Source organism: Triturus cristatus, chromosome 11, assembly GCF_964204655.1.
Source record: "Triturus cristatus chromosome 11, aTriCri1.1, whole genome shotgun sequence".
In the NCBI taxonomy this organism is placed as follows: Eukaryota; Metazoa; Chordata; class Amphibia; order Caudata; family Salamandridae; genus Triturus; species Triturus cristatus.
In genome coordinates this window covers 663330989-663350755 of record NC_140594.1, presented here as the reverse complement: position 1 = coordinate 663350755, position 19767 = coordinate 663330989, and the positions used below count along the sequence as shown (strand labels likewise).

The 19767-nt window shown below is 43.4% G+C and overlaps 1 protein-coding gene across 2 annotated transcripts in view; it reads left to right on the top strand.

Annotated features, from left to right (window-relative positions):
* Window positions 1-19767, top strand: part of RYK (receptor like tyrosine kinase) — a 734028-nt gene that overhangs the window by 699970 nt on the left and 14291 nt on the right. The window lies entirely within an intron of this gene.

Genomic DNA, 19767 nt, shown 5'->3' with positions numbered 1-19767 from the left:
CATTCACATTCGTCAAGTGTGTGGGAGGCAGAAAGATCTTGTTGCTAGTAGAAGTTAAGAGATTAGTATTTCTCAAGTCTCTGGACCATTGTCTGTGTTTAAGAGGTTGGCCCTTTCTAGGTAGCACCTTCTCCAGGATGAGTAAGGTGATTCTGTAGTGGTCAGACCAATCGCATGGGGTTATGGACTCAAGTTGAATGGTGTCGTGCTTAGAGATGATTAGATCGAGGGTGGAGCCTCTATTATGTGTTGGGCCATTAAATGACTGGGTAAGGTTGAGGTCTGTGAGGAAGACCTTGAAGGTGTTCATTAGGAAGTCATTAGAGTTATTCCAGCGTATATTGCAATCCCCTAAGAAGATATGGTTGGTGTGCTGATACGAGTTAGAGGAGATGGTCTGCATTATTTGCTCAATGAAAAGTAAGTTGTTTTCAGATGGATGGTAAATAGTGTATAGTTTGCACACTATCTTGTTTTTGCCCACTATTTAGATACCAAGGTACTCACAAGAAGACATTAGCCCTGTTTGTGAATTTGTCAGGGTGAGCATGGAGTGGTAAACGCATGGTAAGCCCCCTCACCCCCACCCCAGTTCTGTCCAGTCTGATGATGTCATAGTTGGGTGGGACTAGAATGTCCAAGAAAGTTGAGAGGTCTCATTGAGCCACGTTTCGGTTAGTATGAGGAGGTCAAGGCGTTGTGTGAGAATGAGATCCGCAATGTCAGCTGTGTGTTTAATAGCCGACCTGCAGTTGAGAAGCAAAGACCTAAGATGAGATTTGGTAACAAAAGCTTCACAATGAGTTATGAGAACATGTAGTTGGTTGTTCTCGTGCAAGGTTCTTTTGTTTTTACAAGGTTCTCTGAGAGGGTTGGAGAGGATAGTCTGGATCGTGACTGGCATAGGTGGCGAATCCCTATGTGTGGTGCTATAAGATAGCTCAAGGGAGTTAATGTCCGCATCAGCTAGGTGGTCAGTAACCCTCTGGGGTCTGGAGCTGGGATTAAGATGGGGTTGAGTTTCAGTTTAAGTTCAGAGACTCTTCGATGTATGAAGATGTATGAAGTTGCATGCCAGGAGTAGATCGGCCATCCGACTGGGGGCAAGTTATGTTGTTTGGTGAGTGGGGTCTTTTAGTCCAAGAGGTCAAGTTGAGTTTTAGAAGCTTCTCAAGCTTTGAGGCAGTGTCAAGAAGGTTCTGAAGATTGGCTTTAATTGCTGAAAGTCTTTACTAAGATCAGGTAGTTTAGTCTCCAGGGAAGGGCGTAATCAGTTCCTAAGGGACTGTAGTACGCCTAGGGGTGGAAGACCTGTGAGCCCTCTCTGGGGCGGAAGGAGGAGTCTGTCGATCAGCAGGATCGGAGAACGTGCAGGGTGTGATAGGGGAAGGCTTAGGAACATGAGGGATTTGAGAGAGACTTTTAGGGGTGGTGATAGTAAGAGGAGTCGTAAAAAGTCTCCTAAGAATGCCAGCAACGGACAGCGCTTTCTGTCGAGGTGACCAACCTGATCACTCATTGGGTTGTAGAAGGGGAGGGTGTGTCATTGATCGAGGGATGCAGCATAGTGTCAGTGAGTATCTCTGGGCTAAGGCAGTTACCAGATATAACGTTGTGGGTTTTGGTTCTTATATGAGCTAAGGGTGGAGACAGGTAAAATAAGTGGATTAAAGGGGAAGGAGAGGAGCCTTCTCTTGGAGATGGTGGTCTGGAGCCGTCCGTGATTGTTCCAGTGTTGGAATGGAGTGTGGTCAGGAGGAAACATAGGTGATGTGGTAGAAGTGGGTCCGGAAGATGCCTGTGTTTCCATCGAGGAGCAGGAGGGGAGATGTGGACTTTTGGAGGAGAAGGGGACATCGCTCGACAATGTATTTTTGACCCTCAAGACTATTTAGTCAGAGCTCTATGTTGCGGTCAGATGATTGCGTGAGAAGGTTTCCCTTGTTGTAAAGGGAGATGGTAGCTTCGGCCATGAAAATCGGAGAGGGGTAATGGACATTAGTAGGCCATGTGGTGTTTTTCTAGATGCGTTAATCCTGAGTGTTGAGGCAATGGCTTTCCTCCATTGTGCTCTTGTGTTGATAAAGAATAAATCAGTGATTACAATTTCTTTATTCGCACAGAAGTAGACATCAGAATTGAGCGTTTCAGGATTCCGTTTAAGTAGTTTGTTTGCAGTTTTTAGATGGGTTAGGGGGCATTTAATCTTGAACACATTGCAGCCTACTTGTGACAGCTAGCTTTCACTTGTACTTAAGATGTTTTAATCCATGGTGTCAACTGGTATAACAATTTAAGCGATAGAAATGATTTATTGTCCAACTCAACAGGCTATCAACAAGTGTCCTGTGCACATATTTATCCAAAACTGCCTCTTGGATGTTCCATAATACACTCCCAATTGAGAAAATAAGTCACATTTCTTCGTAGTATGTACTTTTCCTGCCAGAGAGGCTAAGCAGTCCAAGTTTTGCTGTGGGAGGTGTGGGGTAGTTATGAACTAGTACGATATCCAGCACAGAAGTCCAGAGAAGTGCAAACAGGGTGACAAAGATTAAACGAAAGCGTAGATACTGGAAAGGAACCAACTCTGACTAACATCATAAAACTGATAAACGGCCAAAGAATTTGAGATGATGGGGCAAAACTTTCAGCTAGTAATGTTTGTAGAAATTAAAATGACTAACAGACAAGTAGCAATACAATTCCGAATTGGTGTACGGAAATAGCCCAAAATACCATTCAAATTTAGCTGTTCTTTTAAGTCTCAGGAGTGGTTGCCTTGTTAGTGAGCCTGAAGTCCTTCTTTCCTTTCTGTGCGCCTGCTAAGACAAGTCCTATGTCCATTTCAACTTCAGGAGTTCAAAGAAGTCCTTCAATTTTAATGTATCTGTGATTTGCAAGTCCTCTGTACAGATTAATTACCAGACACAGGCCGCATTATTGAGATGAACTAGCATGTAGGTGAAGGAAGAGAGGGCCCCTAATATGGAGGGCTGGTTATAGCTCAGAAACTTAAGAAACCATCTTCCGCCCCTCCTTTCCCTGCAATAACCATTCCAGTATCACTTTTATACTTCCAAATCAAGATCCTATAGAAACACCCCAATAATATCCTCTCTTCCTTTCACAGTGCTAAATTATGGTTCCATCCAATGTGGTCTCAGACCCCGCCATAGCATGGAGTTTGCACTTATTACATTCCATGTCCTCTCTAGAGGCATAAGGCACGTACCCCATTTCATTTTGAGCTCCACGCCCCCCCCCCCACACAGTGTGCCCCACCACCACAGCTGCTGAATGTGCCTGGAGGTGACACAGAAAAACGGGCAGTGCACCTTGCCACACACATTGATTTGTCTAATTACCTTTCATTAGAAGGTAATCATTTGCCTAAAATGTTTAAATCTGTCTTTGTGTGTGTGTGTGTGTGTGTGTGTGTGTGTGTGTGTGTGTGTGTGTACATATATTTATATATATGAAACAATTTTAAATAGAGGGGGCAAGGGTCAATGTCGGTGCATAGCTGAAATGACATCTGAGTTACACACACCGATGAGCAGTGGGCACAGCATTGCTTTACTCCAACTCAGTTTAAATTAAATTATTTTCGTGGCATGAGTAAAAATGAGAAAAATAGAAAAATGTAAAATAGGACACAGCATAGCAGCCACATAGAACAGAAAACATTGTTAAAAAAACAAATATTGAAGTGAATTATCAAAAAAACTGCAATTTTATTATTCATGTGTTGATGAAATATAATTAAGCATGAATTAAGGGGAAAGTATTTTCTGTTAGGCATTTGCTTAAGAAGTATATGATATTGTATGATTTATAATCTCCTAGTGTTGTCTGTGTGCATCATATCATGTGACCTGTAACTCCAAACAAAGGGAGGAGAGTTGTGGAGCTCTTTGTGTGAGCAAGACAGGGGATCTGTCGAAACACGTAACAGCACAGCAACTTAGCTAATAAACGTTGGATAAGTAACCTGAATCAGCGGTGTCGGTGTCCGGTTTCTCCAAGGGAACTGGTGTTTGTTTTGGATAGATAGCTAGATATATATATATATATACACACACACATACACACTCGCGCATATACATATACTATCTGCACATAACTAAAATGTTTTGAGGAACTCAGTACAGGAATTATAGTTAATAGATATTTATTCTCGAACAGTATCCTGTTTACGTCGCGTATAAAACGGAGACTTTATAGCTATTATGTACTGCTTCTACATGCATTTCCACTAAGCAGCATAGGTAGTATAATTTGAATGCTGTAATTTTTAATACACAAATTAACTGGTTAGTTGTGCTAAAAATGTACAGTAAATTCAAGATATTGCTAGCTACCTTTTCCGGCATATGAAGTAGTTTTGAAGCAAATGTGTCTGTGATAGCTAAACGCAATTTTCTATTGACCTAATTTCTGAAGTAAGGAGTGCCTTCCATTAACAATCTACATCTTAAAGTATCATGGGACATTAGGGCTTTTCCCCATGTTTTCTTTAATTTTACTATGCAGTATTCAAAACTGTACTGGTTCAACGAGGATTGAGCTCCATAGGTCTGGGATGGCCATATCCATGACAAATTTTCAGACTTGCCATCATCTACGAGGACATTATCCGCTGTATGAACTCCCCAGCCGACCCGACCCTGATAATAGAGCATCTCAACTTCCAACTTCACACAGACTAGAAAAAGCACCATCGGAGGCACCTTCAGCTACAGACTACCAGGACCATGCCCCAGCTTCTGCAACTCCATCCCTGACCCCATCACTCCGATTGCCATCGACTCAGAATGCTACATCTTCCTTGGGGATCTTAACTTCCTCCTCAATGACCCCAGCGACACAATTTACCTCCTGGAAACCTTCAGCAGCATCGGCCTCAAGCAACAGGTCACCGACCCCATCCACATCGCAGGACACACGCTTGACCCCCATTTTTATGTCCTGTAACAGTCAAGTACAACCACATCTCACAGCTCACCTGGACTGACCCCTACAGTGTCCAGTTTCCCCATCACAGGAACTACCAGCACCGGCATCAACCGTTCATTGTTTTAATTTCTGCAGAAAGGACACCTTTTAGATTTATCTTCAGCCCAAGCATGTTGCCAAAAGTAGAAACTAAAGTACCATAGTGATGAATTAGCTCACATCTTTGTGAAATGTTTGAGCATAGTAGCTGTGAATGCTTCAGTACAGCACATGCACCTCATGGCCTGCAACCACCATGGCGGAGAAAGAGCACTATACAACCACACCTTTGGGGAAAGTGCACTGGACCCAAGACATCATAGATTAATGTATAGGGCATCACTATACTTCTACAGGAATCCTAACCCTTGGGACGCCTGAGTCTTGCTTTACCTTAGCTTGCGTTTCCTACTGTTCCTTTATTCCTCCCTGCTTTAATCCATTGACCTGCTAGTACTGCACCCATACCCACCAACCATTCTCAGTGATGTTTAGTTTCTTCCTGTGTTCTTTGCATTGTCAGTTCACTCGTTTATTGGATATTTACAAAACCACAGGCGTCTAGCAGAGGGAAAGATCTGATTTCAAATTGGAGCTTCTTAGTCCAATGCAGTTCTTGCTTTCTGCTATTAGGTTGTGTGCATGTTTCTCCACGAGGAAAGCAATACGAATATTTTGTTGCAGAAAGGTAATAAAGCTAGCTGAAAATATTGTAGTAATGTTCTGTTCTTGAGAGCTCATCTAGAATAGTATCTCGTTCTCTGCGCCACACTTGGAGTATTACTATTATCTTCAAAGGCCATGTGTGCCGTATTGTGTCCGTATCTGAAGTGTTGTCCTGTTATAGGACTCCATCCAGGGTATTGTCAGATGTTTGATGCCCTATCTGGGTTATTGCTGCAGCTCATACAAACGCCATGTGGCATGTTATGCCCAAATGTTGAGTGCATCTTTAGTGTACTGCTCAGAAACGGAGGCCAGTGCATAAGGAACTTGTTTGTTGTTGCGAGGTAATGTTTTTATTTATTGTATTTATTTCAAATATTTGTTAGCATGAATCGTTTCCATGAGATACCAGAATATGTTCTAAGAATATGCATATTAATTAATAGAATCAACAATAACTTGAGATCCTATTTCAAAATAGTCAGCTGAAAGAAGTGACGTTCTGATGAGCATTCTTCAACTAGATTCCTCACCCTGTGAATCTCCCTATGCATCTGATTAGATCCGAAAGCTCTTGCAAGTATCTCCTTTGCGTAGACAGATGCACCATAAATGTCTTGCATTACTACATTCCCTCACTAGACACGATGACCTACAGTCATATAGGTGCCAACCCTGCACACTTACGTCAGTTCTTCCATGCTTTCAAACGCAGATGCTGTTTTTGGGTCTTTTACGAAGCCTTTTTGTTTCATCAAATTATTTTGACACCTACGAAGACTAATGGTTTTAAGCCATGTCATGAGTAGTGTAAGCCGGTGCCGGTTATTGACCTGCACAGTGTCTGGCTGGTTATTGTTGAACCATTAGGGACGCAAACTCTGCTTTGGCTAACACAAGCTGCTAGGTCTGTCCCAATCCAGCTCACACATTTATCCTCTGTTCAAATTGTTCTTGTCATTCAAGACTGACGAAAAGTTGAGGGGAAAGTCAAAGAAGGAACAAAAGGAGAATACATGACTCTTTGATGTGCAAGTATTACCACTGTAGTGACCCAACGGTCAGTTAATGGTTAAAAAGCTCGACTCTGGCTTTGTCTTTCTCTCAGATCCAATTTCAATCCTGGAGCTGATGCATCCAAAGTTCCCTGTGCCATAGTCTATTCTGCAGCAAGTTGCAGCTTTCAGGGATGCCATGTTCCAGATTTTTAGGTTTTAGGGCATACTCACCTGATCAGAATTCTGAGGCTTGGCGATAGGTCTTCCCCAAGGGGCTAGAATGAGAAACAGCAGGCCACTGCGGGGACTGTCATTGCGGAGGCAGGGTCGCCTTGTGCGTACGACCCTGGAACGGCGACACAAGCCTTGGGGAGATGGGGCCTGTCCTACCAGCCCTCACATCACGCTCTTACCTTTGGAGTGACGACAGTGACCTTCTCAGCGGTGCTGGGACACAAAGCCCCCTCTGAGGTGTGCAATTGGCCTTGGCTGGTGCTGGGGCCTCCCCCAGCCCTCTCCTGCCTTTTTGAACACTGTGCAATAGCGGCGCCACAGAGTTGGTTCCCACTCAGGCTGACTCAAGGCCTGCGATGTGGAGGGGGTAGATTGACTGCCAGTGGCTCTTCTCCTTCCCTTTGGGCAGCCACAACCACACTTGAGTGGGCTCCACCTCTATTTTTATAATGGATGTGACTTCAGTGTAAAGAAATCTCTACTGAAAGAATTATTCTCATTAGATTCTGTCAGTTACCTACAGAATGTTTCATGATTGAGTTTAGAACACTTAGCAGATCAAAAGTTGTGTCTTTCGGTTTAAATTTGGACTCTTAGTTATTCCTGGAAAAACGAGAGAGAGCCAAGGAGAACAAATACTATAGTCTGTTCTAAAGGAAAATCTGAATGTCTGACGACGATCATCCAACAAGGAGAGCTGCCATATTTTTTGCAATGATAACCTTCCAGTTTGGGAGTTCGTTCACATCCAGCCGCTATAACGGCGTCCTTCCTAGCTGATAATCTGTGCCTACTAAAATAAAACATCAGGATACTGGGGACTGCAGTGCCCGTGTGCCAGCTTCCCTTTCTGTACACAGAGTGCTAATCTCTCAAGGGCTCTGTTAATGATATGGCCGCCCTATGTTGTCCTCCCACAGGATGTCAGCCATGCCAACTTTAATTGGAAGTCAGGGCAACAACTTGACAAGGATCATCATAGACGCCCTTCCTTGAAAAATAATGTGGACTGGGGGATTAATAAAAGCCCATTAGTTATTGGCTTCAGCCCACATTGGAGAATTTCATTAACCAGGTAATGGTATTTCGTTTCTTTATGTTCAAGGAGCCTACCTTTCAGAGTGAATGTGTAGCGGATGCTGTCTCTAGCTCACAAGTATGAAAAGGATGTTGTGGTAGATTCTCTGGGTGGGTATGGTTGTCACCATGCATGATTCAAGTGTGATTCGTTGTGGTTCAAGGGGTTGGCCATAAGTCTCTGGGTGAGAGGATCTTTTGATGTCTGAGCCAGTTCTTCTGAGAGACGGTATATGAGAAACTTTAGAAATGGAGTGATTTCATCCAAATACTCAAAATATTGTTTGTTTTTCCAAGGAGCCGCTGGCCTAATCCCCACCCACCCTCCCTGCCCACCAAACACCTCCAAAATCAAATCCAACCCACCCTCACGACTCTGGAACAGGACTGGGGCATAGTCAAATAGTTCAACATATAATACACTAGTAAAGTTGATTATTCCCCAAGCGAGCCTTGTTCCCACCCACTTCTACTGGTTTGGAGTGGCATAGATCACGATGGTTACATGGCACAGCTTGAGTCCACCCGGAAATGTATACCAGACACTACAAGAAAATGGATCAAAGCATTATGCCCAAAGCATAACTTAAGTAAAAATGTGTCGGTGGTGTTGTCCACCCAGATACTGTGCAAGTTTAACAGTGTAAACAACTGCTGTGGCCAGGTCAGTTCTTCCCGTTAATCCTGGTAGGGTGCTGCTTCATAGAATCAGCAGGGCTCTGCTGTTAGGTTCAGTTATATGGCGTTTACAAAAAAGTCTTGGCAGTCTATAGATAGTATAGATACCCTAGTTTGAGGTTTGAGGGAATGTCTTTCTATGGCCTAACTATGCTCACCCATAGTGTGTCTTCTGTTTCTTCTGTAGTAGTGATGGAACTCCACTAACCAAGCTACCAGAACAAAGTATGACAAAGCGCAGGCAGCTCAGTGTTACAATAAGCTCAAGACTAGATCTGCTAGGTCTCGGACCTACTTGTCAGTATTTGTGTTCCTGGTGAGAGACCACTAGGGTTTGGAGTGTGTGAAAGATCCAGGTTTTCCAGAGGGTCTAGTTGAAATTAACCACCTCTTCTGAAACGGAGCCCCGGTTTCTCCACAGTACCCCTTTCGGACTGCTGACCTGCACCCTTTTTTGTTGTCTAATGAACATTCATTTTATTCCAACTTGCATGATGTGTTTATTGAAAGGTAAGAATCAATTATGCTGTGTGTAAAACCTGGTGGGGGCATTACAAGTTTAAGTGAATAAGGTGTCTGCCTCCTTCTGGCACATGGAGGAGTTGCTCACTGGGAACACAGCACCCTGCATTCCTATCTCGGGCACAGGTGAGCCTCTCCTAAATACAAAGAACAGTTGTGCAGTCTCTAATCTTGTGTATCTGTGTAGGTCAGTGCCCCTCTACCCTTTGAACCTCATTCCACTATGGAAATATCCAAAGGGTGCATATAACACAACCAATTACAACTAACTTAACTAAAATGTAGTGAGAATGAACTGTAAAGATCACTTGTATTTCCTGTTTTTTAGGTCTCGCCTACGCAGTGCGCATGCACTGCATAGGAGACCTTTAGCCGTCGTGCAGCTCTTTTTCAAAGCACATACTCGTGCTTGTGGCGGCATACAGCTTGCGGGAGTGCACAGCGGCGCGCCACAAGCACGAGTATGTGCTTTGAAAAAGAGCTGAATGCGCGGGCACGCACACATGCGCGATCGCTTTTACTTTCCAATGCTTGTTTAACAATATCTCAGTAGTAGGAATTTGACAACAAAATATCCCAATGGGAAGGCACTTCTTCCATTTAAAAACCAACATGTGCCTCTCTGTGTCATACCGACTGCTGCTGTTTGGCTTGCTCTTGCCTTCTTTCTCCATTTTTCTCTTTGTTTCATGCCTTAACGAACAGTTTTCTATTCCAAGAAGCGCAACAAAAGAGTGTCTTGACAGGGCTGGGAGCTGTTTGTGTGCCCGCCTTTCAAGATGCAGGCAAGGCCCCGCCAGCCTCTCCAGGGACAGTGGGTAAACACAGCTGGGAGGGGAAGAAACCAACAAGACACTTCCCTCTGCTCTTCCTTTTAATCAGAACTTTTCCAAATCAAAGGTGGCAGATGGGAGGCTTCGCCCGGGACCCCTCCGTGCGGAGGACAGCGACAATGCAAGCAATTAACAAAGCATATTGTGGGTGAGGCTTCACTGCAGGCAATTAGATGAGGGAGCCGATACCTGCCGCCCATCTCCTTTCATCATTTCTTCTTCTCACTTGATAGCCACACATTTCTTATCACATTGTTCCCAATCTATTTCCTTCACCCGTGACTCCCTGCTCTCTTTTCTTCTTGAAGCCCCCCCCTAAATCTGCCTTCCTTTCTATGGTTTTACTTAAAGGTCACCATTTCCTTCTTCTAAGGCTAAATTCTGCTTTCACTCACTCTCCTGTTCCCTTTCGTGCTCCCTGTTTGTCCCACTCCATCACTTTTCTTTCTATCTTCTTGTCCTTACTTCCCCTCTACTCATTTATGCACCCATTCTGTGTTCTTATCTATCTCTCCATCTCTGTCCCTTCATCTGTCTTCATTCGATGCGCTCTTTTTCTCTCCCGCAATTCGCCCTTCGCATCTCTCAGGTTTTTTTCACTCGTTCTATTTCCCATTTTCTCACACTCTTCTCTCGAACTTTCTCTATTTTCTTAGATACATCTTTTATCAATCTCTTGCTTTCTGTAGCCCCTTCTCAGCCTTCATGTCTCTATTTATTTTTTCATTTGGGGATTTGATTTGGCGTGGCCCAGGTGTGCATCAAAGTGCTAAGCCATATCCGTAATAAACAGCTGTGAAAGAAAACTTAAACGTTGCTAATAAGAGGTATTTTAGGTTAATATAAGATAGAAAAGTTACGGTTTTCAGGATTCAGGAAGAAATTACAACTGCTTTCAGCTTTCTTCCTCTGAGTGTGGCCCGGGCTGCAGTGGGAGCGGATACCGCCTCCCTGTTTATCTTCCCAATCTCTCTTTCTCCAGACGTCCAAGTGCTGTTCTAGGTAGCAGTGTGTGCTAGTCTTACAACCTCATGCAGGGCGCAATTAACAACAAACAGGCAATGGCATTGCCAATAGGTCTCGCATTTGGGACCTTATAAATGTTTAGCCATGCAACAGTTGGTGTTGTTGCGCCAACGATATTCTGCTGCATAATTAAATACTTATAAGGTCCCAAAAGCGAGACCTATTGGCTATGCCAGTGCTTGTTATTAGTATATCTTACCTCATGGCAAATCATTATATTGCTATTCCTTTAGTGATACAAACAGCTCGATTTACCTTATAAATAAAACACCATTTGCACCAGCAAATGTTTGATTAACTAGGATAAACGGGGTTTATCAAGAAAAGTTAATTCTATCCAAACCTCCAACAATTGAAGTGATGATCATGAATTTTATTTTTTAAATAAAACGTGGTAGGCCATTATTTTATAAATTCATAGTAATCAGCATTTTGCATATCAGCATTATAAATGCTTACATTAACTTGATTCCCTCCAAAGGTGAAAAGTGCTTATTTTGAAAACCTGAAAATTGAACTTATAAAGCGCCTCTAGGACAAAAGCAGAAAGAATAGACTACTTGAGTACAGCACATTCATGCTTCTTCTGAGTCCAGTGTGTTTTGTGCACTACAGGAAAAACCAGCTCTGACAAAGTCAATAGGTCACACCTAAGAGAGCTGTTGGCTTTGGCAATGTTTTGTAGCCCTGATCTACAGCTGCATGGATGCTTTCCAGTGTGGCTAAAACTAATTTAATGAAGCGTTATGACTTAGCTAGTGCTAATGTGCTTTTTTGTTTTGTTTTTTAAGTGGATTGGTGTTGGATGCATCATGTCCTTTTTTTTTTAATCATTTTTAGCCATGCTGCATTGCAGCCACACTGCTATTCAGCATGACTACAAATCATTGCCATACTCAGCAATGCCCATGCTCTACACCGTGAACAAAAGGCAGTGGCAGAGTCATTAGTCTCAAAGGCGATAACTATTGGTTTTGCCAATGTTTGTTAGGTCCCTGCACAACACCCTGTGATTCTGAGTAAATCAGTTAATCTCCCCTTGTGTTTAAAACAAAAAACAATCATTGGTAATGCCAACAAGTCAGGTTTTAAAGGAAAGTTATATAGAGATTTAAAGCATTACAAGTAAATAGCTGAGCACTGTCTATGTATTTGTATGGAACCCAAGAGTTTTAGAATAATATTGGTGAAAGTTAAAAAGTCAGGTGACAGTCGCACTGTCAAGCCAGACCTAAACATCTATATAGGTTAATGACTGCTCTAGTCCCATGTGTGCCTCTGCCAGAGCAAATAAAGCATACTTTCTCTAGTTACTGAGACACTTTAATAGCATTACAATGCCATGTGTGCCCCTGAAAAGTTCAAGCACTGGCAGATGGGTAAATAAACAAAATGATCACAGCTGTGTGGAGAGCAAACACTTATTGTATGCAAATGCACAGCTTCTGCCCAATCAGAATATGTAGTCCTGGTTTACAACATATGGGCGGATCAAAGTCCCATTCCTGGTGGCTCCCACACCATTGTCTGGCGACAGCTACTCTGTCAAGCCAGACCATAAAAATTTGACATTTGGTAAAACAATCCTATTACATGAAGTTGCAATTGCTCCTATGTCCATGGCTTAATGAAAATACATTTGGAAGCAGATAACGTCTGTTGTCACAATAAAGGGAGATCACATCTATTGTCACAATAAAAATCCATTTCACATGATAAAAGGGCTTCTTTTAAATAAACGTGGCATTATAAAAATATAGCTACAAATGGCAAGCAGTTCAGCTAGGATGACGGGGAAGAAAAATAAATAAAAGTAGTGCCTCAGTCACATCGCAATCAACCGAAGGACAGCAATCAAGCTGAAGCAATCAGTACTGAGTTCATCCTCCAGCCGAAAGAAGAGGAAGCACTTGGTGGCTAATTAGGAGGCAGCAAAAAAGAGTGACAAAGAAGCCAACAAATGATCAACAATGGAGCGCAAATAATCCCCTTGTTGTATACAATATCTCTTACAGCGAGAGCACATCCACTGTCACAGTAAAGACCTAAAAAGACCAGATAAAGCGAAGCAAACTTTTTGATGTTTGTTGTATAGAATATCTCTCGCAAGTGAGAGTGCATGCAATGCATGCACTGTTGCATGTGAGACCTAAAAAGACAAGATAAAAGGAAGCAAACTTTCTGATATTTTGACCTAAACGGAGCTGTGGGATTTCTTAAAGAGTTTGTGCTCATTTACCAAGTGAATGGGGAGGTGAGAGTTGTCTGCGTATGTGAGGCACTGACCCTGTTCAGCCTTTCTCTTCTGGCTGACTGTCTGTCCGTAGCATTAGACTAGCCCTGGCAAGCACTCCACCCCTGACTAGCACTCACTAAACCCACCCTAGTAAGATCTTTATTCTCCTCTGTGTGTTCAGAGACTGAGGGTGAGCGCATGTGGCCACAAAAATTCATCTGTTGGGACTTGTCTGTTGCAGTTAAGGTTGGAATAGGAAAACGTTAACGCCCAGAGAGGATAGAGCCTCGCCTCTGCCTAAGAGGCCAAACAATGTGCCAGTAGGAAACAGCTAAGAGAGCGTTATGGAGTAGTAGGCAGCAAAGAAAGGATTTACCTCAAAACAGAGGCTGCACTTCAAAGACACCTGGAAGGTTTTAGGCTGCTAAACGTTTTAAGGCCAAATGGGTGTCCTTATTGTTAAAATTAGTTTGCACATTCTACCATACATTCTGGGAATGCCCGCACATAGCATTTTTTTGGGAGGAGGTGATGGACACAATTACGAGTGTGAGTGGTTTCCCAGTTCCTCCCGAACCAAAGCGGCGCCTCCTCAATATATGGGAACCGACTGACCTGAATCATGCAGCACAAGACTGGGCAACTTTGGGGATCATGCTGGCAAAACGTAATATTGCACAACACTGGGGGGTACCGACGGCTCCCCAGAGGGGACGATGGTGTCGGGACATGGATATCTCAATGCTGGCCGAAAAAGCAGTCTTCATACGCAGAGGGTGTCCCCAAAAGTGGGCACGGGTATGGGGTAGATGGAACTCATTCCGTGGTAACATCTGTGCCCCTCCAACACCAGACTCGGACCTTGACCTGAGCGATTAACCCAAGGGGTCCAACAAGGAGGCGGAGCAAAGGCCGGGATCGGCGCACTGAAAATTTTTCTATTGCTATATCTTAGTATGTAACTTACAACACTTTGTGATATTATTATACCTGTGTAACTGACCCGCACTGGACTCATATGATGTAGGCAATGCCTAATGTACCCAACTATTTCTTTTGTATTATTTTATTTTTGTTACTGATAATAAAATGTTTCCCCAAAAAAAATATTAGTTTGCACACTGCCGTGACCTGTAGCCTTTTGTCTGTTGATACCTCTCTAGGAATCGGTCACATTTTTAAGTAACTTTGTCAAAAGACCCCCCATCTAGCTCAGGTTCTTTTTAATACTTCAGCCCTCTTTTTGAGGTCAACTAAGCTTAGTGGCCCTAGAATGTTAAAGTAGTCTTTTGCAGTGTATTTGAATAGAAACAAGTGGTGCCATTGCAACTGGTTGAAATGCCACGGATAGCCTTGTAAAACATTGCGCTGGGTATCTTGTGCCTGTTTAACAGTGGACGAAGGTATAATCTTGTTCTGGTACCTCATTTTTCACAATGAATGAGGTTCAGTTTTTGCTTAAGTTGATGACTCAAAAAGTAATTCAGATTTTGGAAAGTGTCTGCTAATGTTGTGCTGTGTTGCTCAGTAGAGCAGTGTGTTAATTTGTATCGGCATGCTGAGGCCCACAACACGACTGCTTTGTTTGTACAATCGCTGTGCAATTAATCTATAGAATCGTTGATCACTGGTTACTGTTTGAACAGTGTGAGTAAGTTCAATTACCAAGAGATTTTGAGAAAAACTTTGAAGTACTGTGGATTCATGATTCAGGTCTACAAAAGTGTAGGTTTAACTGTTATGACCTGGCCGAGAATTTTAAGGGCGCCTCTGTGTCCTGGTTGACAGAGTGCGACGAGCTTGTTAAAGTGAAAATCAAGAAAGCAGTGAAACATCAGAGAGAGAGAAGCAAAGTACAGAGAGTAATATGCTAGTTGTGTGGTGTTGCCGGGTAGTAGGTGGTGGAAGAGCTGGCCTCAAAGTATGGAAGCTTCTATGAAGATTATAATACAGCACGATTACCTGAAATGGACATGGTCAAAGTAAGGGAGAAAGGTTTGAGCATATTTAAAACTTTGAGCCCAGAAACATTATATTCTGTGAATGCTGATCGCCAGGTCAAGTAGCAGGATTTGTTTGCGAATGGATGAGTAACCACTCTGGAGTGTAACCGATAGATGTGATGATTGGACTCAGTTAAGCTGGATTCTGAGCTTAGATGGCTGCTGTTCGGTTTATCTTCTAGTAAACTTGATGGAAATGTCTTTGGATCTTTTATGTCCGTGTTGTTGGAAGTAAATACAAGTTGTTTTTTAAAGTCTAACAGTGTTTATGGTGTCTACCATAATGAACAGTGATCCCCTTTATTGATTGTCATTTATGGGAATACTTCCAATTAAAACCTGCCCAGAAGTGTCCTTTTATTCCACTACTCCGTATGGACAAGACACCATATTACATTATTCGGAAGCTCTGATGTATGAATTATCTTGTTTAGTGCTTCATACTAACGTTTTGCCCATTCCTAAGCTGCTTTATGGGTACCCATTTTCACTTTTAGAGTAGGCTATATTTAGTAAGTATTGTATGACATGCGGTGTCAGCCCTTTCCATTACCCCTGATTCAGTTAGGCAAACAAGCATTTGTTGATACCTAGTATTATTCTGAATTGCAGAAGTGTAGTCCTAAAGGGGTGCTGTTTGTCCCAGCTCATTCCCAGGCTTCTGGTGCGTTTATTAAGAGATAATTTGTATCAGCTCCTAAATGTGGCATCAAAAAAACCTGATCAAGTCTGTTAAGATATGAGCATGTCTGGTGACCTGTTTATAAGGTCCACCACTGGTTGGTACAGTATTTGCAAGCGCCAACGCACACAATCGAGACCATTTTGTAATGTTTAGATCCTATTGCAGGAGGTGACATTGGTCACATCTGCATAAATAGAAGCAAAAAAGTACATTCTGATGGATACATCTAACAGTAGTGTCCTCAATAGGGTCAAATTGGATCCGAAAAGTGTAAAGCAGTACTCCTGGGTGTCTGGAGGTAGTGCTCAGCGTCATTCAACTCCTGAAGTGACTAGCAGAAAAGCATATGTGCGGCATCCATGTGCAGACGTCTGTCCTTTCTGCGGATCCGAAGTTACTCCTTAGTCTTTTGAAGACCCTTTTTTGTACATTTGACCAGTGTACAAGGGAAAATCCAACCTCTTAAGACAACCGGGTTTAAGCCATGCAGTAACTTTCACAACCAGATGTCTGTGACAGATGTCTCTGAAGTATGTCTGATGTTGGAGCACGTTTTCAGGCCTGTCACAGTTGCGCCTGGTGAATCCAACAGCCATATGGGACTGCAAGACGAAACTGTCACTAAACATCAAAAGACTATGCTGTAACAGTCAATGTCGTAAGGAAGCTCCTGTCCCCAAAGTTATTCCCATGCCCATTTTCGAAGTACTTGGGTAGAAAAAGCACAAGAAATCAAAGTGGGAATTGTCTGCTTCCCACCACTCTCAAATTCTTAACTGGATGCAAGGCAGTCAACGTGCCACCCAGTCTCATTCCTGATCTCCAGCGGAGCTGATTCTGAGTCTCATCCCCATGTACCCCAAATCTCTGGGTCTTTAGTTCACGTTGACACAAGTAAACAATTTTAGGGAGGCCATGCTGGTCATTGTCAGCACTTTACTGGCTCCCTCTGGTGTGCCTTCTGGCCTTAACAATCCTCAGGTGCTTCCAGTAAGACTTTAGCTGGTGGGTCTTCCCTGTGCGCCATCTGTATCCCTTGAACCCACTTCAAGTTCTGCTCCCACTCCAATGACTACTTCGGTTCCTGCATTACCCACTGAACCTTTCACCAGTGTTGATGCAGGAGAAAAATGTACAGCTTTTCGTGCTTTCTGACTCTCAGCGTAATCCACCTCGACCAAGGCCTTGCCCTTCTCCCACAGGCAGCCTTCTGCTACAGATACCTTGCCCTTACCATACACAAGCTGTATGGCACTGACACTGAATCACCTCTCCAGTGGAAGCCGGACTCCACATCAGTTTGTTGGAGTTGAGGGTGGTTCACTTAGCATTGAACGTCTTCCTGCCCACCATCAGAGGAAGACTGGTACAGGTGCTCACAGACACCATCACTGCTATGTGGTGGTACAACAAGTAGGACTGGGTGTGTTCTTGTGTCCTTTGCCAGCAGGCTCCATGACTCTGGAGATGGCTGAACCATCAGGGAGTTTCTGTTGGTAACCACCTGATGGGCTCTCAAAACTCCAGGACGGATAATGTCAGCCACCTAAGCTTAGTAGACCACAAATGGCTGTTACGTCTGGCGGTTACACAGGGCATCTTTCATCAATGCGGAGAACCCTGTTCCGATCTTTTCTCCACTGCTGAGAATGCACAATGTCGGCACTTTTGCAGGTCTGCGTGCTCAAGAAGGTTCTCTTGAGATGCTTTCCACCTAGAGTGGAGCTTGAGCCTCCTCTTTGCCTTCCTTCCGTTGCCTCTGCTGCCCAGATTTCTGAAGATCAGAAACGACCAAGTCATCTTCTGTCACACTAGCTGAGCAGAGTGATACACTTGTCCCTCGGCAGTCTGCATCTCCATGCTTGGAGATTGAGCATTGGCAGTTTACCTCATTTGACCTTTCTCCTGAGGTTGAGAGGTGTCGCTGTACAAAATCAGTGTAAGCCAGTCCTTGAGACTTGCTTCTTCATGTTGCCAGATCATCCTTCTTTATTTAGATAACCTATTGTGATGAGATTTTTAAAAAAATGTTTTCAACATGTTACCACTATCGCCATTTGTGATACCACGGCGGCACTTGAATTTGATTCTCACTTTTTTACTGTGCACCCCTTTTGAGCAGCTGCACAGTTGTTTATTAAGGCTTCTTACTTTGAAAACAGTCTTTCTGATCAGCTAGGCATATTTCTGTCAACCCACCTTATACAACAAACTTGCCTAAGTTGGTGTCTAGGACCTGAGCTTCATTTCTGCCGAAAGTGGTATCTCCATTTCATGGTGGGCAGGCTATCATGCTTCCGGGATTCTATGCCCCACTTCATCTCTCTAAGGAGGAAGACAAACTCCATCAGTTGGACCCTAAGAGAGTCCTAAGCTTCGTACCAAATACCATCAGGTGGACGATCATGTGTTTGTGGAGACCTCTGGGGCAAAGGAGGATGATAGTGCAAAACCGGACCATCTCTCGATGGATTGTGCTCAACACAATTGTCTGCTATGCACTGGCGGAAAAGCAGCCTCCAGAAGGCTTACCTGCTCAATCTGCAGAGATAAGGCTGCTACCATTGTGCTAGCATTCGGAAATACCGGTACTGGACATTTGCCAGGAGGCTACGTGGCCATTGTTACATAAGATTACAAAGCACTACTGTCTTGAAAGTCAGGTCTGTCGAGAGGGGTTATTTTGCCCATTCGGTCCTGCATGACGTTTTGATCTGAGATAGTTCAGACTCACTACCTGGGAGGTAATACTATGGTATTAAATCCCAAGGTGAGGAATCTGTGCTTAGAAGTGTCAATGAGAAGAACAAGTTACGTTGTGACGAATACGTAACTGCAGATTCCTCACCGACCATCCTGCCTTTCCATTATGTGATCCGAACTATTACATCTAAAAAGCTCAGTCTAGCGATACGCTGATCATGCCTGTCTGCTGATGGCCTCTTCATCATCGGTCACGGACAGCCTAAAAAGGCAACTAACGTCAGTGGACATTGGTAGCGCTTATATACTCCGCTCATCACTCCCAGATCTAAACTATGTTGGTGTGGTGCTGTACGACTCCGCCTACCGGCTATCAGGAGTACTGGTTTAAAGTTTCTGGATCCAGTTGCATGCCTGGGGTTATATTTTAAAGGTGGGAAATCTGTGGTTAGACGTTAGTGTCCACGTGAAAGATCTTTTCCCATGGTAAGTATCTTGTTCTTCCTGCACTTAGTGATCCTGTTTAACCTCCACCTTATTGCAACTAAAGTTGCATGGGTGACAGTCTTCTGCACTCAAGATTCTGCAGCGGAAAGCAAAGCCAAGAGCATTCAAAGAAAGGAAAATGTAATACAATTGTTTTCATGCTGACGTATCTTAAGTGTATTCAGTGCGTACCATTGAAATGCTCCCAGTGATACAGGTAGAAAATACGCTCATCGCTGCCATAACAGTAAAGAAGCCATTGAATTAAAAGGAATTTATGTTGTGCCCACTCGAGAATATATGCCATATTGGCAACCGGTTTCTCCTGCAGTCCTTGACCTGCCCTGCAGTCTTTAAAAGTTTGGTGTCATGTCTTTCAGTAGTTATTAACGTGCATCTCCCAAGAAGGAACCGTGCCAGGGTTTATATGCACATCACGCTGCGTTGGGCTGGGATTGCCCACTTTTCTGTTCTCCTCTTATACTCACAAAAATATGTATTTCAAAATGTGTGGGTAGACATGGGAAAAGTCATTGGCATGTTGGCCTTTATTCAATGCCCCATCCCCCCTCCTTTGTTTGAATATTTTTTGTTGTCATCACTGCGAAATTTAAACCTGCAC